This window comes from Macaca mulatta, chromosome 2 (genome assembly GCF_049350105.2).
Source record: "Macaca mulatta isolate MMU2019108-1 chromosome 2, T2T-MMU8v2.0, whole genome shotgun sequence".
Lineage (NCBI taxonomy): Eukaryota > Metazoa > Chordata > Mammalia > Primates > Cercopithecidae > Macaca > Macaca mulatta.
Genome location: NC_133407.1, coordinates 98,517,781 through 98,543,208, shown reverse-complemented (window position 1 = coordinate 98,543,208; position 25,428 = coordinate 98,517,781). Strand labels below are relative to the sequence as shown.

The window sequence follows — 25,428 nt, the reverse complement described above, 5'->3', positions numbered from 1 at the left end:
GCTCAGCCAAACACAGAGTCTCCTTCAGTTTAGCCTTCTTTAGAACGAGTTAAGAATAGACAGCCAGAATGTTTTTCTTGTGACATGTATGTTCATTTTCCTCCATTGAGCATGCAGTCAAAAAAAGCAAGGATTGTGTCTTCCACACCCACGCAACCTAGCACAGTGAAAATACATACAAGAAACCTGTGTTCAGGGCTCCCCTCTTCCAGGGATGAGGACAGTTCTAAGTCCTTTCTGTCTCTCAGTTCCTCTTTCCTCCCAAGTAAGGCCCAGAACTGGAGTTACGGGGAAGCACCTGAAGACAGAGTGGGAGTTTAATAAATAGCTGTAAAATGAATGAGTCAGTGACTGAAAAGGAAACAAGAAAGGATAAAGGAAGAACTTTGAAGGCACCCTCACCAAGATTATTTCAGTCTAGCTGAAGGGAACTTGGAGAACCGACCCAGGGTGACAGAATGGATAAGACCTGGAGGATAAGAGGAGTAGCAAACACCGGGTTCTTGTATCAACTCTGCCTTCATCACTGTGTGGAAACTTGAGGAGATCTCTCAGCTCTGTTTCTCATCTGTCTCACCAGCCTGCCTGCAGATAGCCCAGTATGAACACCACCCAACACGGTCCTCAGGGCTGTTTGACATTCATGTTTCAGGCTTCTTCCCCAAATGCGCAGACTCCCAGAGCCCCTCGGCGCCTCCACACTCTGCAGAAAGCTTTTCTTGGCTACAGTGCTGGTCCAGGGACCTTCACTGCCCACTGGCAGAAAAGAATTATCGGCTGTGGAAATGAGTAAACTCCACATATTTTAAAGATGACAGTCTAAACTCCTAATGACTCTAAATGTGGTGTGAAATGGACAGAAGTCATCCTGCTGTGTGACATGCCTGAAATAGTGTCACCACCACCATCACCCCCCACGTGGACATGCACGTCATGGAAAGAGAAGCAACAAGTCACAGTGCCTCGGCCAATGTAGCTCCCCTATTCCCCCCCTCACCCCCAGCCTCTTTTCTGTGCTTTTCTACATTTTTAAAAAAGAAGGGATCTATTTGTTCTGCAGGAATACTGTCCAAGGTCACCTAAAAGCAAAGGAGAATGGGAATTAAACACCCCCGGAGACCCGACCCATCCATCAGAGTCCAGCTCAGGCAGGCTGTGCCAGTCTCCACCGGGCTACAAGGAGAAAACCTTTTCAAGTTGAACGGCCACCAATCCACTGCCACCGAAGTCAAGGCTGTCAGAAACATCCCTCTGGACAGAGCCAGTGATTTGGAGCCTAGAGATACTGAGTTCCTGGGAAACAAAGAGAACTTGTTGATTTTATATTTTTATTTTTTCTTCGATTTGGTCTGGATATTACGGGAACCTTGACCGGAGTTGAGAAAAGGAAACGCCCAGTCGGTATTTATTAAAGTTATCCTTCGCCTCCGGGGTCAGGTGCTCTCTGGTACCCACCACTGTTGCGTACTCTCCACACCCCTAAGCCTGTAACTCCTCCTCCCAAACCAAAGCCCTGACAGTAAAAAAAAAGCGTCCTAAAGATGCCCGCGCCCAAGTTGCGCCAAAGGGGTCAGGTTCCCATTGAGCGGATCCACGTTCGTGTGTGCGCACGCGTGTGCATGTGTGGGCGCGCGTGTCTGTGTGTGCCGTGTGTGTACGCGCGCGCGCCGGTGTGTGTGGCGGGGGCGGGCTCTGCGCCCGGGGGCAGGGCTCCGCAGTAAGAGTGGCAGCTGGACTTGCCAGGCTGCGAGGGGCAGGGCACAGAGCCGCAGTGCCGTACTAGCGGGCCACGGAGATAGACGGCTTTGGAGCTGCGGAACCCCGAGCACAGGGTGAAGACCCCGGCGCTGCCAACCACAGCCTGGCCTCCTGGTCTCCGCAGCACCCACTCGGGCTGCATCCCCCTCCCCCGAGAGGGCTGCGCGGGCGGGAAGACGCCCAGACGCCAGCTTCGGTCCCCCTTCTGTCTCTCGGTTCCTCTTTCCTCCCAAGTAAGGGAATAAACCGCGAGGAAGGAGCGCCCCGGGCCACCGCGCAACCAAGTGTTGCCTGGTGAGGTAAGACGGCGGCCGGCGCGGTGGAGGGGGTCCCCGGCTCAGGGAGCGCCCGGTGCAGCAACTTGGAAAAGGAGGGCAAAGCGGGAGCTGGTCCCGCGGCCAGGGAAGGGGCTGCAGCCAAAGCCACGGCGCCCACGCCGACAGTTCCACCTGCCACAAAGCTCTGCAGGAAGGGATGCCCCGCTCGAGGGGTGCAGGCTTGGGGAAGGCACAGGGTGGGGCTCGGCTCTCCCTGCGACTGAGAGGCCCCTCAAGCCTCAAAGCTGTGCGGGTGGGAGGCGGCCTTTCTCCAGGCAGTTTGCGAAAGCAACTGGTCGGATTTCCTTCTTCTAGTCTTACCTTGGCTCCTTGATATCCAGTTCGCGCTCCAGGCAGTCGGAGAAGCAGGGGCTGTTTTTCCTAATGTCTGGCCGCCAAAGCCTCCGACCGTCCCGCGGGGTTCTAGGACTTTGGGGGCACTCCACAAAGCCCCCGGGCAGGGCGACTTAAAGCGAAGCTGAAGAGAACACGGACACCTCAGAGGATAAAGGAGGGAAGGGTCAGGAAGAGAATCTAAGGTTGATCTGTGTAGTCTCAGAGTCACAAGATGTTTCTGTGTGTGTTTGTGTGCTGAGGGGTGCGTACCCAGAGTCACCTGTGGTGCCTTCGCAGACTCCACCGGTCCTCCTCCCCTTGCCTAGCCTGAGATTTTCTTCTTTTGAACTAGTGGAGTAGAATTAGGGGAAGGGGCTGTGGAGTTCTAAAAAGCCCTACAGGTGATTTGACGTGCTGCCCGCATCCCCACCATCACTGCAGTGGAAAGCGTGGGACCAGAGCTAGAACCACCTCCCAGATTAGAGGGATCCAGCTGCGGAACTCAGGGCGGCGGTCGAGACCCCTCCCCTAGTCGCCCCCCGCGGCGGGAGGGTCTGCTGCAGCGCCAGGCGATTTGTGGCTGCGCCGCAGTGGTGCCCGGGAGCGCTGTGAACCCGTGGGCGCGCTCTCCCGCGCTGCGCCGCTACCTCCTCGGACTTCATTAGCATATGATGACCTCTCTGTGGGGAGGAGGGCCTAGGAGGGCTGTTTGTCATTCCTTTATTTCGGGAGCTTGGGGGACAACACTTTGGATCTGGAGGTGAACACCGGGGGTGTCATGATAAGAGACAGCGGTCAGGACACAGGACTGGAAACTGACCCCTGGTCTTGATGGGGGAATCAACTTTGTTATTTTGGTGCTTGGGATTCTCTGTCTGTAAAATACAGCTGGCAGAGCCACTTGCTGGCACACAGAGCACCCTGGTTGTCAGTGAAGGAAATTAGATCATAGAGGGCAAATGTCGAGGTTTGGTCATGAACCCAGGCACAGACACACACCCCTTTATGTTTTATGTCCCTCTCATTCCAGGCATGTGTCTGACATAGGAAAGTACTTCACTGTTTGTCATATTAAAAGGCTACATTTGCTGGAGATTCCAGTCCGAATATAAATTATACTCCTTAAATAAAGCGGCTGCAACTAAGCTAACTTCCCTGTCCTACTCCTGATCTATGTCTTTTTTGCCAATCACCCCACTTAACGTTTACAGCCAGCACTATAGGCATTACTACAGGTATTTTTCTGGGAGGGGCTTTAGAGTGGGAAGCTAGTAGATGAATCTTTCCTAGCTTAGAATTTTATGTAGTGGTTGGTTCAGATCAACCAAGACATGGGGAGAAAACGATAAACATCTGCGTGTCTTGAAATCTAGACTCTCAGAGATGGGAGTAACTACTAAGATCATCTATTCCAGCTCCCCCAACCTCTCCAAGTCCCCAGGCAGCACCATCAACAGATGGCAAGGATCCCTCCAACCTGGACACTCCCAGAGGCCCAGGCTGTGCATGTGTGAGCCTCTGCGAGGAAAGAACCCAGAAGCCAGCAACTGTTCCCTCTCCTACTGAGGGGAGTTGGTGGATGCTGGCCCCACCTCCTCCCCTGGAAGAGAAGGGAGAAAAGGGTGGGGAAGTACCCTTTCTTTGTGGTGAAACTTTAAAACTTTTAAAATGTCTATCTTATTGTATTACATCATTATAATGTACTCTTTTGGTATAAAAGTATTTCACATTCATTGCCAAAATATTGGGAAGTTGAAAAGTATGCAAAGAACAAATCAATCACCCTTGATCCTACCACTCCCATTCCACACTGTTAATATACCGGCATATTTCCTTTCCATCTATTTTTATGCCTTGAAATCATACAGTCCATACAGAGCCAGCATTTACTGGGTGCCTAAGAAGTATACTTTGCATGCTGTTAAATTTTGTATGCATTATGTCCTTTAATCCTCAGGAGGCCCTCTGAGGTGAGTACTATTATTATCAATCCCATTTTTCTAGGGTTGCATTTTTCTAGGGTTCTAAGAGTTCAGGTGACTTGTCCAAGTTACATGGCTAGTACGTGGCAGAATCGAGATTCAAATTCAGGTTGTCTGACTCAAAAGTATGGTTGCTCAGCCTCTGTAGCTATTGCTTCTCTGCTTTTCTTCTGAGTTAGTGTTGTAGCAAAAGACCTTTCATGAACATTGTTTTCCTGGCTGCATGTTATTACACTGTCAGTTATTTAAGTTGCTTCCTGTCTTTAGCAACTACAAATAACTCTGGGCAAAGTCTTTACTGCACACATTTCCCATTACTTCCTTTGGATAGATTCCTAGAAATAGATCACCAGGCTAAAGGGCATGAACGTTTTAAGGCTCACAGTATCTATGAGAAGCCACATTTCAAAAAGGGTACACTAATTTACGATTCCATTCACCAGAAGCAACTCAGCCATAGTTAAAGCAGATGACCTTTAGGAATTCAGATAGGCCAAGGCCTCATATGACTAAAGCCACGTCACATGAGCATTCTTCAGTCTCATGGAAGGAGTCACACATAGCACCCTGCTTTACACACTCAGGAGGGATTCTGGAAACCATACAACATAAAGCTATACCTGTTTTTATGTGAGCAAGTGTCAGCTGCAGAATTCTCTAGCTAAATGTCACATACTAACTTTGAACAAATCAAACCATCATGTAAAATATGTAAAGGTGTATAATGTCCCACTTCTCCATACAAGTAATTATAACAACCTCACTCCTATGAATGCGCATCATGATCACAGCCAGATTCAGCAAGCTTAACCCATCAGCAACAACTTCTTCACACACTGGCCATATTCAAAGAGTTGTTTATTTGTACCAAGTATCAGAATTCCACAGCCAAACCACAGTGAGAGCTGATGTCACTTTATAAGTAACAGAGTTCGTCTGACTAAAAAAAAAATCACGGCTAGTAACTATTAATAGTAATAAAACAATTTAAAAATAAGGTTATACCCATCATTTAAAAAAAAGTCCCCAGGTAGAAACAAAATGTGGCTGGAAGAAGAGAGATTGAATTAGGCAATACAACACACACACACACACACACACACACACACACAAACACACAAGGGTTAGAAGAAAAAAAATTGGCCCTAACTACGAGTCGTTCCTGGAGCCTCGTTGATCTCCAAGCCACCTCTGCCACCAGCAGTGGGTTTAGTAGCCCTGGAATATAATCTGTTGTTGCTCCCACTCTGAGATCAACTTAAGCAAAATTCAGCTCAGGTCCCTAAACATCCTTCAGGGAAGCCCAGCCTAGAGACTTCCTGAATCTGTAACACCTGTGCATAAGCTTACCTCGCTATGGTGAAGTCGCTTATTTGCATATCTCCCACTGAACCATGAACCCCCGGAAGGCAGAGACCATGTCTAATTCTTTTCTGTATCCCCAGCACCTGAGATCCATAGTCAACAATTAAAGGGGATGAATGAACAAATAATAGGATTTTCCAGGTCCTGTACTGGATGCTTTATGTGCATTTTTCTTTCAGTGTACCTTATTCTGCTCAGGCTAGTCAGTCCCAGAAAGGTACCTGAAAGGTGTCTAGAGCTGTGCTGTCTGTTTTCACATGTGACTATTTCCATGTTTAACTTTAGTTCATTAAAATTAAACGAAATTTAAAATTCAGTTCCTCAGTTATACCAGTCACATTGCTAGTGCTTACATGCTGCATGTGACCTCTGGCTACCATATTGGAGAATGCACATTTAGAAGATTTCCATCATTGCAAAAAGTTTAACTGGACTGTGCTAGAGCATAAGCTTGGTGCAAGCAAAGTGTGTGTCTCTGTCTGCCTTGTTTTCCACTGTGTCCTCAGCACTAGCACAGTGCCTAGCCCAGAAGAGATGAGGGAGAGAAAGATAAAGGAGGGATGATGGTAGTAAATGTTGTGGTAATATTAACAATAGCACTTATTGGGCCCTGACTCTGCATCCCACATTGTGCTATGTTTTGTACATGCATAGCTTCACCTGATATTCACGTCAGTATACACCTGGTATTAACTCCATCTCATAGATAAGGAAATTGAGTCTCAGAAAGTTTCAGTAATTTGCCTGTGGTCACAAAGCTGATAGGAGAGACTGAGATTGAAACTCAGGTCCATATGATTTCAAGCCTTTTCTCTTTATCTATCTTCTCTTTTTTCTTGGACCTTTTGCATTTCTGCCTCAATAACTGCTGTGTGTGGTGATGTGGATGAGGATTGCCACCATCGTGGTTTCCTGGGAAATCAGAGAAAGGGGACTTTTGAAAGCTTTCCAAAAGAAACAATGGGTATAATTTATGACTCTGAATGACATATCAAGAGTGCAAAATTTTGCTCAGGGTCTCAAGAGAACCTGTCCCTGGATGGGTGAGGGAGGGAGAAAGGAACCTACCCATAGTGTGGCCTGACCAGGGGACCAAAACCTACAAGAGCAGACCCAGTCAACCACCGTAGTCTGTGCTTCTCCTCAGGGAGTCCTGAACCAGCTCTCAAGATCTTGCAGCCCGTTAATGGGGTGACTTGGCTCTCAACTCCCTGGCCAATGCCCTTTTCACTGCTCCACCCTACCTCATGAGCCATTTGCTCCAGTGCCCTCACTATTATTATCATCACTCTTGTCCTAGTTTTCTCTAATTTCTTTATTCTTAAAGAATAAAGTGCAAAATTTCAAGGGAGTCCTAATCAGCATGGAGAAGACTGAAATTACCACCTCCTCATTCTATTTCCTATTTCTATTAAAACTCTTTAAGGTCTAATTATGAATCTATACCATTGATACCTGTTGAGCTTAATATCACCTGAAGTAACCCAGTTCTCTTTTATACCTGCTCTTGAACTGGAACTGTGTTGCCCACCTGCTCGCCTTCACCCCATACTTGCCCATACCCCCTCAGAGTCACTCTAGATAGAGACTGTGCAGTATTTCTCATTTTATCTTGTTCAGTTCAGTCTGCCTTGCCACCTTGCCCAGATAATTCTGGCCGTGATTCTATCATCCAGTGTATTTACTGGCCCTCTCAGCCAGCTTCCTACCATCTCTGAATCTGATGAGCACGACCTCTTCATCTAAGTCATCAATAAGTATAATGAACACCATAGGATTCTGAGGCATTCCATGCATGTTTCCTAAACATAGATATTAATTCAATAATTAAACAGCACTTAGAAAATTTATTCAGCTTTCTGTGCTACAACCGAGCCCATATTTCTTCCTCTTTTTCAACATTATTAGAGGAATCTTATCAAAGGTCTTGATAAAGTCCAAATATTCTTCATCACTGGTATTTCCTTGATCTTCTGTCCAATAATCTTGTCAAAGAAGCAATTTTGTTGGTCTGACATAAACTAATTTCAGTGATTCCATGTTGGTTCCTTGAAATCACAGCTTCAATCCTAAAAGCTCGTTCCAAATCCCATTCCAGAATGTTTCCTGGAATTAACATCAGTCCCTCAAATTAAGACATTTTTATAGATTTTCCCATTTTAAAAAGTAGAACTTTATTTCTCATGAAGGTGATGGTAGTGGTGGTGATGATGGTGGTAATGGTGGTGATGATGGTGGTAGGACACTGATGCTGGTGCTGGTAGTGGTGATGGTGGTAATGGGGGTAATGATGGTGGTGGTAGGATGGTGATGCTGGTGTTGGTGGTGGTGGTAATAGTGGTGGCAGTACTAGGGGTGATTATTGTGGTGGTGGTGGTAGTGATGATGGAGGCAATGATGTTGGAATGTGATGGTGCGGGTGATGATGGGGGGGTGTGATGGTGGTGGTGGTGGGGTGATGGTGGTGGGGGTAATGGTGGTAAGGTGGTGGTGGTGGTGATAGTGGTGATGATGGTAGTGGCAGTGGAGGTGGTGGTGGTGGTGGTGATAGTGGTGATGGTAGTGGTGGTAGGGGGTGACAGTAATTGTGGTGATGATGATCATGGTGGTGGTAGTGGTGTTGATGGTGGTGGTAGCAATAGTCGTGATGGTAGTGGTGGTGGTGGTGATGATCATGGTGGTGGGAGTAGTGTTGGTGGTGGTGGTGGTGGTGATAGTGGTGATGGTAGTGGTGGTGGGGGGTGACAATATTGGTGGTGATGATGATTGTGGTGGTGGTAGTGGTGTTGGTGGTGGTAGCAATAGTCTTGATGGTAGTGGTGGTGGTGGTGATGATCATGGTGGCGGGAGTAGTGTTGATGGTGGTGGTGGTGATGGTAGTGATGGTGGGGGGGTGACGATATTGGTGATGATTTTGGTGGTGGTAGTGGTGTTGATGGTGGTGGTAGCAGTAGTTGTGATGGTAGTGGTGGTGGTGGTGATGATCATGGTGATGGTAGTGGTGGTGGTGGTGGCAGTGGTGATGGTAGTTGTGTGGGGAGTTGACGGTAGTGGTGTTGGTGGTGGTATTGATGGTGGTGGTGATAGTTGCAGGGGTGATGGTGGTGACAATTATAATGGTGGTTGGGGGTGGGGTGATGATGGTGATAGTAGTGGCTTCTTCACTGTATGATTCTGAACAAATTAAGGAGCATGGTCTAATTACCTCAATTGCACACTGTCTCAGCACCCTGGGATGTTATTCAATTAGGATAAGAGATATATATTAATTTGGGACAGATCTAAGAATTTCTGGCATCATAGAAAACGAGATCAGAGAAACAGCCAAGAGAGCATCTGGTTCTAAGCCTTCATCCCGAGAAATAAGGAAACCCCCATCAAAAGATGTGCCCTGCCTGGGATTACCCAGCCAGAACAGGAGCCAGGGTCTTGCCACTCTGACCAGTGCCTTCTCCAGGGCATAACTCATCTTTTCACTTTCTTTTCTGAAGAAGCTTAAGGCTTTGTTTCCTGCAAAAATATCCATTTCTCCTCTTGGAATTCGCCTCTTAAGTCACTGATGCTTCAGTGAAAGTTAAGGATTCTTTCCTGGAATCATGATGTGTAAGAGAAAAGAAGGAAATAGCTTAAGAGCTCTCATTCTCCAAGTGAAAAATGGAGGCATCTAGAAAAGTCTGCTGTGGCAAGAAAACGGATGGAAGAGAAAAACTCAATGGCCACACAGCAGCTGACAAAACCCAGACTTGCCTGCCCAGTTAATCATTTGGGTCCATCACTCCTTTCTGTGTGGTTTGCATAGGAAATTTTCTTCTCACCTGGGGCATAAACAGTGTCGTCTACACAGAAACCAAGTTTTCACTTTGCTGATGGCTGATCTGGGGTGAAAGTTCCAAGTAGCCAAAGGTCAGTGAGGCCACTTTGATGCTTAGATGCTGAAATACTTGAAATGTTTTTGGCCTAAATGTTTCCATTTCCTGCTGCATTTCTCCACCCCTCTGCTCTGGGAACAGTGGCTCATAGTACTTCACCAGCTCCCTCATGCCCCTGCCTTGAGGTTAAAGTAAATAAGCTAGAGAAAGCTCTTTCCAACTCCCATAAGGCCAGAGTGTCCCTTCCTTGGGAGTCACACAAAATGGTTACTCTCATCTAGCCCCCCAAACTCCCCATCCTAAAGTCTCATCAACAAGGATGTTCCTGATCCCCAGAACCCAACATAAAGATATTCACGGGTGAAAGTCAGTCTCCTCCCTTTTCTCATGCCAGCATGTCCAGCAGGCCTGGATGATCACGAAGTGATCTTTCTCAACTATTAGGAAGCCAGTAGCCATATGATTCTATAGGGGAAAAAGTCCCACTGTGCCCCAAAGACCACATTGTTCTTTAATCCCTAAATTATGCAAACCATAGCAATGCTCTCCTGAGGATGCTCCATCATTTAACCAATATTCAATCAGTAAATATGTGCTCAACACCCACTTCATGCTAGTCGCAGGACTCATTTCTGGGGATAGGACCAACTGGGTTTCCAGGAACTGAGTGGAACAGAGTGTGTGTGTGTGTGTGTGTGTGTGTGTGTGTGTGTGTGTATGTATATATAATATATATATATTGTTTTGAGATGGAGTCTCGCTCTGTCACCCAGGCTGAAGTGCAGTGGTGCAATCTCAGCTCATTGCAACCTCCGCCTCCCAGGTTCAAGCAATTCTCCTGCCTCAACCTCCCAAGTAGCTGAGATTACAGACACATGCCACCACATCTGCTAATTTTTGTATTTTTAATACAGAAGAGGTTTCACCATGTTCAGGCTGGTCTCGAACTCCTGACCTCAGGTGATCTGCCCTCCTAACCTCCCAAAGTGCTGGGATTACAGGAATAAGCCACCATGCCCAGCCAGAGTCAATCTTTAGATGAGAGTCAGGGGAGGGTCACATCCCCAGCCCGGGAAGGTATTGGACCTAGGAAATCAGGTAACACTCTCTGGAGTAGGTGAGCTTGAACTGAAATTTAAAGGATGCGTGAAGTTAAGTGAAGGAATGAGGGTAAGAAATTCTAGGTAAAGGGAACCATGTATGCAAAGCTAGTTCTTGTTGTCTATACTTCAGTGTTGCTGGAGCAAAAACTGTGAGTCAGGAAGTTATGGGAGATGAGTCTGGAAATGTGGACAGGAGCTGGGCCATGGAGGGGCTCATTTGTCACATTAAAGTGTTCATTTTTTTTTCTTGTAGCTAGTGATGAGCGGAGGGGCACTGAGAACTCATAAGTGGGGACTGACGTGGCCACGTTTTAACATTAGAGCAACCTCTCAGGCTGCTGTCTTGGAAGGAGAGAAGATGGAAAGTGAGGCTGCCCCTGAGGGAGTTCCAGGCACATGAGGACTAAACCAATGGCGGTACAGGTGGAGTGGGGGAAAGAACTTGTAACTGAGTGTATGTGAGGGGGCTGAGGGAGGCAGAGAAGCCAAAGGTGGCCACCAGGCTCCTATACCTTGGAGGATAGTGGTTTCATTGACCAAGAGAATCTAGGAACAAGAGCAGGTGTGGGGTTGGGTAACGAGTTCAGTTCAGGGCATGTTAACTTTGAGGTTTCAGTGAGAGATCCAGATGGGCACGTAATTGGATAGACGAGCTCCGTGGCTAGAGGCCCAGATAAGGATGTCCTCAGTGCAAGTGGTGGGTGAAACTGTGAAAACTCATGAGATCAGGGGAGAGTCGATTTTCATGTATCTTGATCAATGTATTGCCAGTACCTGAAAGATCCATGTCAATGAGGTCCATGCCTATCTAATAATGGAAAGAAATGTCTCACAGCGTTGAGAGTCTGGGCTTGTCAACTGAGCTGTCCCAGTAGCCATTTATTGACTCAGACCAATGTCCACTTCTGCCAGGTGCATGGTCAAGCAGGGCGGTGGCTTACAGAAACACTTATGCTCATCTTCCATATTAGAGCTCACAAATTTGTAAGCGGGGTCTTTCTCTCTAAGCCAGTGGTTCTCAATTCTGTTTAACATTAACATTGCTGGGGGCGGTGAGGGGGGGGCCTTGAAAAAGCACCAGTTGTAGGTCCCACTCCCAGAGATGCTAAGTTAATTGGTCTGGGGTCAAAGCCTGGGCCTCAGTACTTTTTTACGTCTCCTAATGCTACCAACTACGCCAGTGTTCAGAAGAGTTAAGAACCATTGCTAAACAAAAAATTCAGTGATTTCTCAAATTACACAGCTTTTAATTCCTTAGCTCCTCTGGTAAATCTCCTACGTGTGCATTACAGTTTCTCTAAAAACTACTTTAAGGTGTCAGAACCGAAACTGGGTCTGCACACCAGCCATGGTTTTGCTTGCGTGTCATCCCTGTTTTTGTATTCAGTGGGTATTTCTCCCTCACGCCTGCAAGGCTCATGAAAACTTTGTCAAGTCTCCTGCACGTACATCCACTGTCTACCACATTTCCCTGAGTTATATAACTAATGTACCTGTCAAGGAGATGTAAGAATCACCCGCCATGACTTCTTGGTGAACCTTGGTTAGTTCCAAGGGATCATTCCCTTCTCTTTTAACTGCTAACACGTCACCGCTGAACCCAGCAGTTCTCTAATTTTCATTTGCATTAGAACTTCCTAGAGATTTCTTTTGTAATGAAATGTGGATCCCAAGGCTCTCTCCTCAGAGACTCTGAGCCAGAGGTGTGGGAAGGGGGCCTCGAACCAGCATTTTTAACCAGTACTTAGGGTAATTATGGTGTGGGGATACCACCTTCAAAAAATAAGGCCTTAAAAATGAAAAATGAAGCATACACATTTAACTCTTACCTTCCATGATTTTTATTGAAATAACCAAATTCATATATACATATTTGGGTATTTTTGTTACAGTACTGACAACTAGCAAAGGATATCAATATAATCCACATGTCAGACGTTTTGAAAACATTCCATAATAAAGAATGTTCACAACAGTGATTGAGGGAAAGACCAACCAACTGTAAGTCATCAGAATGGAAGGAAAAGTTGGCCTGGAGATTAAATGAAAAGTACTCCTAGAATTCCACTAACATCTCCAAAGGTAAAGCATCAGAGGCTGCAGAGAATGGAATAAATGTTTGAAAACCACATATCTGAAAAAGAATTAAAGTCCAGAATATATAGAGAACTCCCAAAACTAAACAACAGCAACAACAACAAAAAAAACCCAATTCAAAAATTGATAAAGAACTTGAAAGACATTTCTCCAAAAAAGATATATGAATAGCAAATAAGCACATGAAAAGAAGCTCAGCATCATGAATCATCAGGGAACTGTAAGTCAAAACCACAATGAGATGCCACTTCATATACATTAAGATAGCTATTATGTATATTTTTTAAAAGAACAGAAAATAACAAGTGTTGGCAGAATGTAGAGCAATTAGAACTCTTGTACACTGCTGATGGGAACGTGAAGTGGTACGGCTACTATGGAAAACAGCACAGTGGGTCCTCAAAAAACTGAAAATAGAATCACTGTATGATCCAGCAATCACACCTCTAGGTACATACCCCCCAAAATTGAAAGCAGGAACATGAAGAGGTACTTATACATCCATGTTTATAACAGCATTCTTCACAATAGCTAAGAGGTAAAAGTGACCTAAATGTTCCCTTATGGATAACTGGATAAACAAAATGTGGTAAATGCATACAATTAAATATTATTCAGCCTTAAATGTGAATGAACTTCTGACACATACTGCAACATGCAACCTTGAATACATTACACTAAATGAAATAATCCAGTCACAAAAGAAAAAATACTGCACATTCCACTCATATGAAGTACTTACAGTAGTCAAATTCATAGAGATAGAAAGTAGAATGATAGCTGCCAGGGTGTGGTGGTGGGAAAGAATGGATACTTATCATTTAATGCCACAGTTTGTTTTGCAAGATGAAAAAGCTCTGTGGAAGGCTGGACGTGGTGGCTCATACCTGTAATCCCAGCACTTTGGGAGGCCGACACAGGTGGGTCACCTGAGGTCAGGAGTTCGAGACCAGCCTGGCCAACATGACGAAACCCCATCTCTACTTAAAAAAAAAAAAAAAAAAACAATTAGCCAGGCGTAGTGGCACACACCTGTATCCCAGCTACTCGGGAGGCTGAGGCATGAGAATCGCTTGAACCTGGAAAGTGGAGGTTGCAGTGAGCCATGATTGCACCACTGCACTCCAACCTGGGCAACATAGTGAGACCCTGTCACAAAAAAAAAAAAAAAAAGGTTCTGTGGATGGATGATGGCAATGGTTGCACAACAATGTAACTGTTACTTAATGATACTGAACTGTACACTTAAAGATGGTTAAATGGTAACTTTTATGTTATGCATATTTTGCCATGTAAAAAAACTTTAAAAAGTGGCAAGAGCTACAGGAACGCTAGGTAGGCAGGCAATGGGAAACACATCTCAATCAAATGCATCTAGTGGTCCCTCAGGTGTGCCTTGTGCTGGGGCCGTGGGACTCACTTTGTGAAGCTCATGAAAACAATATCTAGCAGTTCCAAAGGAGGGAGACATCTAAGAATGCAAAGCTAATGTCACTCTTTAAAATAGATGCTAAAAAAAGAAAGAGAGAACATAAACTTAAAAATCTCCAAGTTATATTTGTAGAGATTTAAGAGGATATAGCAGCAACTATCAAAATGGAGCAATCTGAAAGAGAGCAATCTGAGATTGTGAAACTTTGCCTGCTTTGAAATGAAAAATATTTTGCAGAATTGAAATCATGCAGTGGAAGCACAAACATTGGAACAATGCAGAAAGCTAAAGACGAGCAAGAATTCTGACAAAAAACATGAAAGTGAAATAATGAGGGGAAAATGGAGACTACTATTCAATACATTAAACATATAAATACAGAACTTCCAGGAAAAGAAACAATACAAGATGTTATAATAAAAAATACAGGCAGCTGAGGCAGGAGGATCGCTTAAGCCCAGAAGGTCAAGGCTATAGTAAGCCAAGATGGCCACATGGCACTCCAGCCTGAGTGACAGAGCGAGACCTGCCTCTAATTTTTTTCTTTTTTAAACTTTAATTTACCATGGCACATGTGTATCTACGTAACAAACCTGCATATTCTCCACATGTATCCCGGAACTTAGATTTAAAGAATTTTTTAAGTTAAAAAAAAATATTTTCCTGACATTAGTTCAAAATGCTTCATGTGTACCAAGAAAAATTAAAAGTATATTCTGGTGAAAATTATTAATTATAAGAAAAATCTATTGGTATGAAAACAGAAAAACAATGTTTTATTTTCAAAGAAAAAATAAGCAAGTGTCAGACATTATGCAACACTAAATGTCAGAAAGAAGTTGAGGTATGACTGGAATTTTGGGGTAGTAAGATAATGAGCCAATCGGTGCCGTAGCTCATGCCTATAAATCAAGCACTTTGGGAGGCCAAGGCAGGCAGTCACTTGAGCCCAGGAGTTTGAAACCAGCCTGACCAACATGGCAAAACCATATCTCTACTAGAAATACAAAAATTAGCCAGGAATGGTGATGCTCACCTGTAGTCCCAGCTACTTGGGAGGCTGAGGTGGAAGGATCACCTGAGCCCAAGAGGTGGAGACTGAAGTGAGATGCGATCACAGCACTGCACTCCAGCCTGAACAACAGTGGGACCCAATCTCAAAAAAAAAAAAAAAAAAAAAAAAAAAAAAAAAAATTATGAGCCAGAATTCTGTATTCAGTAATTTGTACAGAAAAAAAAAAAAAAAGATATTCTCAGCCAAAAAAAAAAGAAAGTACCCAGCAAGTAGGCCACTGAAATCCTTTACTAAAAAAATGTATTTACTCAAACTATTCTGGTCAACAGAGAAATTAACATTAAAGCTTGGGAATGGAAGAGATGTGATATTACAACTGTAGGGTGAATAATAAAACCACACAAACATAGACTTAGTATTTACATGTTATTCATATAGTCAGGAAACAATGCAACTGTCAAAAATTAGTCTCAACAAAGAAGATACATAAGAAACTTAATGATAATAATCTGGGGGTAAAAACTCAGATTACTCAAGGCAAAAAACCTTGATGTGCTGAATGTCTCATTTTGTACTGTGGGAAACATTGAATATATTTTCATTGCTGACACAGAAAAATACAGGTTTAAATACATTTTTAAATAAGAAGAGAGTAGATGAATATAAAACTAGAAATACCATGCTTAACTTCAAAATTAGGAGGAAGATTTGGAACATCATAGCCGAGAATGAAAACTTAAAAAGGGTTGGGCGTGGTGTCTCATGCCTGCAATCCCAGTCCTTCAGGAGGCCAAGGTGGGTGGATCACTTGAGGTCAGGGGTTTGAGACCAGCCTGGCTGACATGGTGAAACCCTGTCTCTGCTAAAAATACAAAAATTAGCCTAGCGTGGTGGTGGGTGCCTATCATCCAAGCTGTTCAGGAGGCTGAGGCAGGAGAACACTTGAACCCAGCAGGCGGATGTTGCAGTGAGCCAAGATTGTGCCACTGCACTTCCAGCTTGAGCAACACAGTGAGACTCTGCCTCAAAAAAAGAAAAGAAAAGAAATATATTAAAAAGGAAATAGCAAGGAAACATTAATATAAAAAGTATAAAATAAGATGATAGAAACCAGATCAAACATACCACATTAAGTGTGAATGGTTTAATCATTTCCTTTTTTCTTTTTTTTTTTTTTGTTTTTTTTAGTCAGAGTCTCACTCTATCACCCAGGCTGCAGTGCAGTGGCTGCAGTCTCGGCTCACTGCAACCTCCACCTCCCAGGTGCAAGTGATTCTCCTGCCTCAGCCTCCCAAGTAGCTGGGACTACAGGCGCCCGCCACCATGCCCGTCTAATTTTTTGTATTTTTAGTAGAGACGGGGTTTCACCGTGTTAGCCAGGGTGGTCTCAATCTCCTGACCTCGTGATCTGCCTGCCTCAGCCTCTCAAAGTGCTGGGATTACAGGGGTGAGCCACCATGCCTGGCCAATCATTTCTATTAAAAGACAAAAAAACGTGCATATTGGTCAAAACCCAATTCTAAATATATGCTGTTTTAAACCAAATGGGAGAGAAAATGGATAAAAAATGAAAGGGCATAGATATATCAGAAAAATGCAAACAAAAAGAAAGGAGGGTGATATTAGTATTAAACTACAGCTAAAAGTAGAATTTAATACAAAAACCATTAAATGGTAAAATAAAACTGTCAAAACACAATTGCAGAGGGAAACTCTAACATACATCTATCAATCTTCAACAAATTGAGTGCCAAAAACAAGTTAGTGTTTTAAGGCTATAAGGAACTTGATGGAATGTACATATATAGGACTTTACATTTAAAAAATGAAAAAAAATATTAAAATGTTTATGAAATATTGAGATATTTTGATCCCAACATAAAAAAATTATGGTGCATTTCAAAAAATGTAGAACTTGTTCCGGCAGTAACAGGCAAATAAAACTGAAGTATAGTTACACTAGGATCATCTATTCTTCAAATTTGGTGTAAGTCTAGGACCTGTGTACATCCACTCACCATTATTGATTTTAGCATTCAGTGAGAACAAGACCAAAAAGACCTGTTATTTAACAAGCACCAAGTTTATAAAACGCTTCCTTCTTTAAGAATGAATAAAGAGTAAAACATATAGGAATTAAAGGAAATGTAAAATAAGGGAGTAAATAATAGCATATGAAATGAAAATGAGATACTCCAGCTGGGCCTAAAAAAATACTTTAGTAGACTAGAATCTTCATAAGAGGGCACTAAAAGGCATGGTCTTTAGAAATCAAAAGAGAATAAGAGGGTCCGGGCACAGTGGCTCACGCCTGTAATCCCAGCACTTTGGGAGGCCGAGGCAGGCGGATCACAAGGTTAGGAGATCGAGACCATCGTGGCTAACATGGTGAAACCCCGTCTCTACTAAATATACTAAAAATTAGCCGGGCGTGGTGGTGGGCGCCTGTAGTCCCAGCTACTCGGGAGGTTGAGGTAGGAGAATGGCGAGAACCCGGGAGGCGGAGCTTGCAGTGAGCCAAGATTGCAGCACTGCACTCCAGCCTAGGCCACAGAGCGAGCCTCCGTCTTAAAAAAAAAAAAAAAGAGAGAGAGAGAGAGAGAATAAGAATAAGGCTGAGATGAAAATGAAAAATGGTATTCAAAGATATGAATGAAATATGGACCTACTGCAAGGAAATAGAAGCACAACAGCAGAATTAAAATTCACTAGCTGGAATTAATGAGTTGTGTATTCTATCAAAAGTCAAAGCAAGCAGGTGAAGGAAGTGATAGTATAAAAGATAGGCAACTAGTACTGAAGCCAATTAAAAAAGACATCTAACTAATAATTTGGACATCAAGTTTTAAAACTGTATGCAAGGCGAGGGGCGGTGGCTCATGCCTGTAATCCCAATCCCAGCACTGTGGGAGGCCAAGGCGGGTGGATCAGGAGGTCAGGAGTTCAAGACTAGCCTGGCCAAGATGGTGAAATCCCATCTCTAGTAAAGATACAAAAATTAGCCGGGTGTGGTGGCAGGCGCCTGTAATCCCAGCTACTCGGGAAGCTGAGGCAGAGAATTACTTGAACCGGTGAGGCAGAGGCTGCGGTGAGCTGAGATCAGGCCACAGCACTCCAGCCTGGGCGACGGAGCAAGACTCCGTCTCAAAAAAAAAAAAAAACTGTATGCAAAAGTAAAATGTATTCAAACAGCATATATGCATTGATACAAAAAAGTTCTGAGATAAATTTGGGCCTAAAAACCCAGATAATAATTTTTAAAGCCTGAAAAGATGTGTTTGTCTGAAAGGATGAGGCAGTGAAAATAAAATATTCCGAATTCCTTGGTTCAATTATGAGAGAGTCATTTCATTCCTGACGCTTAAATTTAGAAGACAATAGTTATAGAGTTTTCAATAACCCACCTTCTGAATCAAGGGGTCTGAGAAAACAAGCTCCATGTAGCAAACTAAATATTAATTAAACAAAAGAGACAGCAAGGAAGCATTAAAATGATAATAAAATAGAGCGTGAAAATGAAGACACCAAACACCTCAGTTATAACAATTAACATAAGTAAACTAAATCACTCATTTTTAATAAAAGTTTTCTTGTTGGATCAAAAATGAAAACTCAGCTTTATGTTGTTTACCATAGGAGCCCTTAAAACAATGTGTCGTGCAAAAATTGACACACTGAGAAAAGGTATAGCAGGGAGATGCCACAAAAACTAAAGCAGAAGTCATGATACTGATATAAGACAATGCAATTCATGACAAATATCATTAAATAATACAATGAGCGTTGTTTTCTATAAGTGAAGAATCAAATTCACAGGGAAGATATAATGGTCATGGAAATATACACGTCAATTAATATTGCACCCCAAACTGATGGAAACACGATAGCGGTGGAATATTTCCAAATACCACTCTCAGGCTTTCACATATCAAGTAAACAAACACAACATAATATAAATACAGGAATTGTGTAATATAATGAATACTACTGAAAAAATTATATGCTGCGTAATACCCAAAATACATAATAAAATTTCTTTTCTAGGGCTCGTGGAACATTTATAAAGATTAATTATGCATCAGGTTATGGATAAAACCTCAGCAAGTTCCTCAAAGCAAAAATAGTAAAAGTCATAGTTTCTAACTGTTAGAAATGAATTTTATTTACTTACTTATTTTTTAACTTTTATTTTAGGTTCAGGAATATATGTAAAAGTCTGTTACATAGATAAACTTGTGTCACGGGAGTTTGTTGTACAGATTATTTCATCATGCAGGTGTTAAGCCCAGTACCCAATAGTTACCTTTTCTGCTCCTCTCCTTCCTCCCACACTCCCCACTTAAGTAGACCTCAGTGTCTGTTGTTTCCTTCTTTGTGTTTATAAGTTCTTTAAGTCCTCATTATTTAGCTCCCACTTGTAAGTGAGAACATGTGGCATTTGGTTTTCTGTTCCTGCGTTACTTTGCTAAGGATCACAGCCTCTAGCTCCATTCATGTTCCCACAAAAGACATAATCTCGTTCTTTTTATCACAGCACAGTATTCCATGGTGTATATGGACCACATTTTCTTTATCCAATCTGTCGTTGATGAGCATTTATGTTGATTCATTGCTATTGTGAATAGTGCTGCAATGAACATTTGCACATATGTGTCTTTATGGTCAAATGAATTATATTCCTCTGGGTACATACCCAGTAATGGGATTGCTGGGTCCAATGGTAGTTCTGCTTTTAGCTCTTTGAAGAATCTGCATACTGCTTTCCACAATGGTTGAACTAATTTACACTCCCAACAACAGTGTATAAGTGTTCCCTTTTCTCCCCAGCCTTACTAGCATCTGTTTTTTCTTTTTTTTTTTTGAACTTTTTAGTAATAACCATTCTGACTGGTATGAGATGGCATCTCATTGTGGTTTTGAGTTGTAAGAAATGGATTTTAAAGGTAAACAACAGCAGAGGGAACTGTCAGTAAATTATGTCTACTTACACAATAAAATACTAGGTAACCAGGGAAAACAGCATTGTATGTAGAGGAATGTTTAGTAACACCAAATAATGCTCACCATATACTGCTAAGTGAAAAAAAAGACAAAAAGAGCTAAAACAAATTTGAAATTTTTTTAAAGAAATGCCTACACATATATGGATAAATTCTAGAAAGAATTTACAGCAAAATGTTAATTGTCATTATAGTTGGATGAGATATTTGATTTTTATTTTAAAATCATTTAAAAATATGATTTGGATTCTTAGCTAAGACTACTATCATGCTCACACTGTTGATAGTTTGTGGAATATATTTTTTTCCATTTTTTTTTATAATAAAAGTAAGAATAGGCCAGGTGTAGTAGCTTACACCTAATCCCAGCACTTTGGGAGGCAGGTGGATTTCTTGAGCTCAGGAGATTGAGACCAACCTGGGCAAGATGGTGAAAGCCTGTCTCTACCAAAAATACAAAAAATTAGCAAGGTGTGATGGTGCGCATCTGTGGTCCTAGCTACTCAGGAGGCTGATGTGGGAGGATTGCTTCACCCTGGGAGGTAGAAGTTGCAGTGAGCCAAGATTGCGCCACTGCACTCCAGCCTGGGTGACAGAGTGAGACTTGGTCTCAAAAAAAAAAAAAAGAAAGAAAGAAAAAAAGAAAAGAAAGAAAGAAGATTAGATTTGCTTGTTTCCGGTCCTCTGGCTTTTTGTTGTTGTTCTTCAAACTTCTTCAAAGATCAGTGAAAGTGGTTCAGCCTCCCTGGAGGTTCTGGTTATCTTCATTCCCAAGCGATAGACTAAGCTGTTCTTTGCTGTTACTGGTCTAAAATGAACTGGCCCCACTTCCCAGAATTCCTCCACCTGTTTGTTTGTTTGTTTATTTGTTTGTTTGTTTGTTTTTGGCCCATAGTGGGGTTTTCTTGTTGTTATTGTCATTTAGTATTTCAGATCACTTTCAGCTATTTTTTTCACATTATAATTTTTAAGTTTAAGTTTGTGCCATCTTCCTATATGTTCCTTGGTCGTATGCCTTTCTTTTCCTTGTTTTCTAAATGTCTTTTTCAAATGGGAATCCATGGGTGAGCCTGCAGGCACATCTTTTAAAAGAACTATTTCTTTTCCCTTTTTATTGGAATGATTTTTGAATGCTTCCCCATTTTGGAAAACTTCAGTCTGCCTCCATTCCAGAATCTCATATAATCATAACTGTCTTCTTTTCAACCTTTTAGACTGCCTAAATCTAGACTTCTTGGCTGTTTATTACAGCCAGCCTTCTCTTCATTGACAATCACGGCCTCTGAGCTGGAGTGGCTTGTTTCTCCTAATATGTCTCTTCTGCTTGCTTCACCAAGCAGGGTTTTTCTGTTGGTCAGAATGAGGGACCGAGAGAAAAAAACAAAAACAAAACAAAACATTAAATAAAAAAATAAAGAATGGGAGACAGAGGAGTGTATCTAGTTAAACTTCTTTATTCCATGTCAATGAGGGAAATGAAGAGACTTGTCTGATGCTCTGTTTTTAGCTGAAAAGGGCTTTTTGGAAGTGTTTAGCCAGCACAAGACCACTTTCACTGCTATCACTTCCCTTATGGCAGAATACCAGTGGCTGGGAATCCACCCTCCATTTCTTCCTGTGGACAAGCGGCCTGTAGAAAATGCTCATAAGGAGCTCACGTGTGTTCTTTACCATATTCTGCTCACTCACGATATCTCTAGGTGCTGTATCCTTAGGGTCGTGAATTCCCGTAACAAATCAATCTCTTGCTGTCTAGACTGATCAGCCCATCAATGTAGTTTCTAGTATTCTTTATAATTATGTATACATATGTGTACGTGTCACCAGGTACCTTCCCTCTCTTGTTTGTCTGTGTTTTAACAGCAGTTCCTGGATAGATTCATGGTATTATCCCAACACTTTTTTATTTTATTTTATTTTATTTTATTTCATTTTATTTCATTTTATTTCTGAGTTGAGGGTTTCACTATATTGCCCAGGCTGATCTTGATCTCCTGGGCTCAAGCCATCCTCCTTCCTCAGCCTCCCAAGTAGCTAGGACTACAGGCGTGTACCACTGCATCTGGCTCTATCCCAGCTTTTTGATCCTCTTACTCATCACTCTGTAGTAAATACATGTCCCCCATGCTTAGTAGATACAAGTCCTTCATGACCTGACATGAACTTACCCTTTCAGCATATGATAAATCATCGTCCAGAAATATACAGCCAGTTAGTGATATCTGCTTCCTTGTTATCCCAGAATTGCAACGGTCAGCAGAAAGAACAATGACAACATTATCCCTATTCCCAAGTCCTTCACAGTCTCGCCCCTCAAACTAGTGGGAGATCCAGTTAGCCTAGGAGATAAAGTACCTTGAGTACTTGGAAAAGGCACTGAACACAAACTGATAGTTTAGTTCTTGGCCTGGAAAATAATTGAAACTTGTGGTTTTTGGTAGTCTCATGTGCAGAACAGACTGAAATGAGTGAGAAGATAGTTATGAGACCAGAGACATGCTAGGGCCATTAAGAAGCCCCTACCCAGAAACTGGAGATGCCGTTACAAGGAATTTAATGGAGAGAAAGGGGCAGAGCTGAGAGAGAAAAGACAAAACTTGGTGAGTTGGTGTCTGATTTGGTATTGAGCTATCAGAGAGGGGAAGGAGACTGAAGGTACATAAAGCCAATGTATCAAGCCCAGGAAATGTGGAGAATGACTTCTTCATTGAAAAAGTTAGTTGTTTAGTTTTGGAGATAGAGGTGGGAGAAAGGTAAGTTTGAGAGTAGATAATTATATATTTAAAAGTTACACCTAGCAACTGGTTGGAGGAATGAATACGTGCATGTGATTCCGCCAGCAACAGGGTGCCTTTCTGACCAAAGTAAACTCAGCATGTGGTTTCACACTCTGATCAAAACAATGTCAGTCAATCAAATAAAATGATTTATTTTTCTTTAGTTGGGGCTGGTTTCTGTTCGCTATTTTTGCCTAGTTCAAAGTGACTCACCCAGGGAGACAGTTCCTCCAATTGGGCTGTAATTTATTAAACACATTCAGCCAAATGACTAACTCTGTGCTCTTCTTCCAGCCCTTCCAGTGTTATTAGTCTGGCCCATGCATCCAGCCACTCCTAACCCCTGCAAGCAGATGTTTCCATAAAGTTTATAGTTTTTTAAACTTATTTATTCATTAACAGCTTCTAGAGGTGAAGGTGAAAATTTACAATATTTTGTTTTCTACAGCTGGTACTGAAAAGCGTCCTCTTTCCCTCCCATCCTCTTCCTTGAAGATTTTTCATCTCTAAATTCATACTTGCTCTCATTTTAAACCACTTCTCCATTTTATGAGGACACTCAAGGGGTCAGGGAATCTTGGCACCTTTACCTGTGTCTGATAAAGAAAAAAGGAAGGGAATTAACGTCTGCAGAGACCTATGTGCCAGGCACGGTGCTGGGAAACCTATATTCATTATCTTTAATCCTACTGTGTAAGGTGATACCACTATTCCCATTTTCCAGATGAGGAAACTTGGGCTCAAGAGATTAAGTGGAATAAATAGTATGTTCAAGACCACAAATACAGGAAATGTCATGGAGGAGATGCTGACTCAGGTTTGTTGGAGCTTGGGGTGATACTCCTTTCTGTTTCCTGGCAGATATAGATTTCCGGGTACTGCTGACACTTTGTGCTCCACATCAGAAGCCAGCGGTACAACAGAGCAGCAGAGAAACCTTCAATATCTCACAGGCTCCAGTGTACAGGCCTCTTGGCATGCCACCCACCCCCACAACCCACACACATGCTTCAGTAAGCTGGGCTCATTATTTTGGAAGATTTGGGGGAAATGAAATAGCACATTCCTAATTAGTTTGAACTGAGGAACCCATTAGCTATATTTTTTATTGAAATTGAAAATACAAAAACATAATCTCATAGCATGAAAAAACCTCTTTTAAAGTTACACGTAGTTAGGAGTCTTGAGGTTTTGATTTTAGTAGTTCCTCTCTCCAGTGGAGGCATGTAAGACACAGTTAGTAAACAGGAGTCTTTTCTGCTCTTTCTTCTCAGTCAACCATGTCAACATCGTTGCTGGCTGAGCTCTTCTTTCTCTGAGCTCCACAGCCCTTAGCACACACAGCTCAGTACTGTAGCTTTTACAGAAGCTCTGTGATATTCCCAATGAGCTTTAAGTTTACTGATGGCTAAGGTAATCCTAATTCATCTTCGCATCCCCCATAGCTCCTAGCAGAGTATTTTAAACATACTAAAAGCTTGGTAAATGCACAAGCATAATTGCCTATTGAACATCATTATTTCAACCAACTTTATAGGAAAGGATAAGCTAAATAGAAGATAGAATAGGATTTCAAGCTAGAAAAAGTCCTCTATAATTGCTGGTGTAGGGGACCTTCAGGTGAAGGTAATTCATTTATTTAACAATGGTATACATTTATGTATCGTTCACAGATACTAAAATTCACATGTTTATAAATACTCATACAGAATGAAAAGATATAATACATGTTGTTCATCTTATAAGCCCACATACATTACACGTGTTTGTATATAGTACACATAGATATGTTCCATGCAGTAACTGCTTGGGTGTCTGCCTTCGAGTCAATGTTCCGTAAGGCTCCATCTCTAACCAACATAGGTAAACTTTGAAAAGATTGAGTTGTGCCAGAAAAAAATAGAAAGAAGCAGACCAAGATGGTAAAAATAAGGATTTTCCTTCAAATTTTTAAAAAGTATAAATAATACATTAACACATTCCCTTTTTTAAAAAGAATCAAAATATTACAGATAACAAAATCTCAACTTCTAAACTTTATGTATTTCTTGGAAGTAACCATAATTACATTTCTTGTATATCCTTTCACATCTCTCTTTTTTACAGTTACATAAGAATATTTGTACTACTACAAATATTGCATGTAACTTTGAGAGGTTTTTAAATTGACATTTACTAGTTCTAACAGTCACAAAAACCTCCACAGGGGAGATTCCATTATCACTTGCATGAGGAAAGTAGGGCTCAGATAGACAAAGACTTCAAAAAATTTACCAAAGTCACGTAGCTAGTAAGTACCAGAACTAAAGTGAGCCTTCCTATCCATGAATAAAATATATATCCATTTATTCAGATTTCCCTATTGTCCTGCTATAAA

At 42.3% G+C, this 25,428-nt stretch overlaps 1 protein-coding gene and 1 long non-coding RNA gene across 19 annotated transcripts in view; one reads left to right on the top strand and one right to left on the bottom strand.

Annotated features, from left to right (window-relative positions):
* The window catches only part of LOC144339096 (uncharacterized), a 112,417-nt gene extending 109,776 nt beyond the window's left edge, over positions 1-2,641 (bottom strand). The window contains exon 1 of the long non-coding RNA XR_013413767.1: positions 2,397-2,641. This is a non-coding gene — a long non-coding RNA (uncharacterized LOC144339096). The remainder of the gene's footprint in view (positions 1-2,396) is intronic.
* DGKG (diacylglycerol kinase gamma) overlaps positions 1,769-25,428 on the top strand; it is a 211,807-nt gene continuing 188,147 nt past the window's right edge. For all 18 annotated transcript variants that reach the window (XR_013413764.1, XR_013413761.1, XR_013413759.1 and 15 more), the window contains exon 1: positions 1,769-2,057. The gene's annotated coding sequence lies outside the window, so the exon portion shown is untranslated. The remainder of the gene's footprint in view (positions 2,058-25,428) is intronic.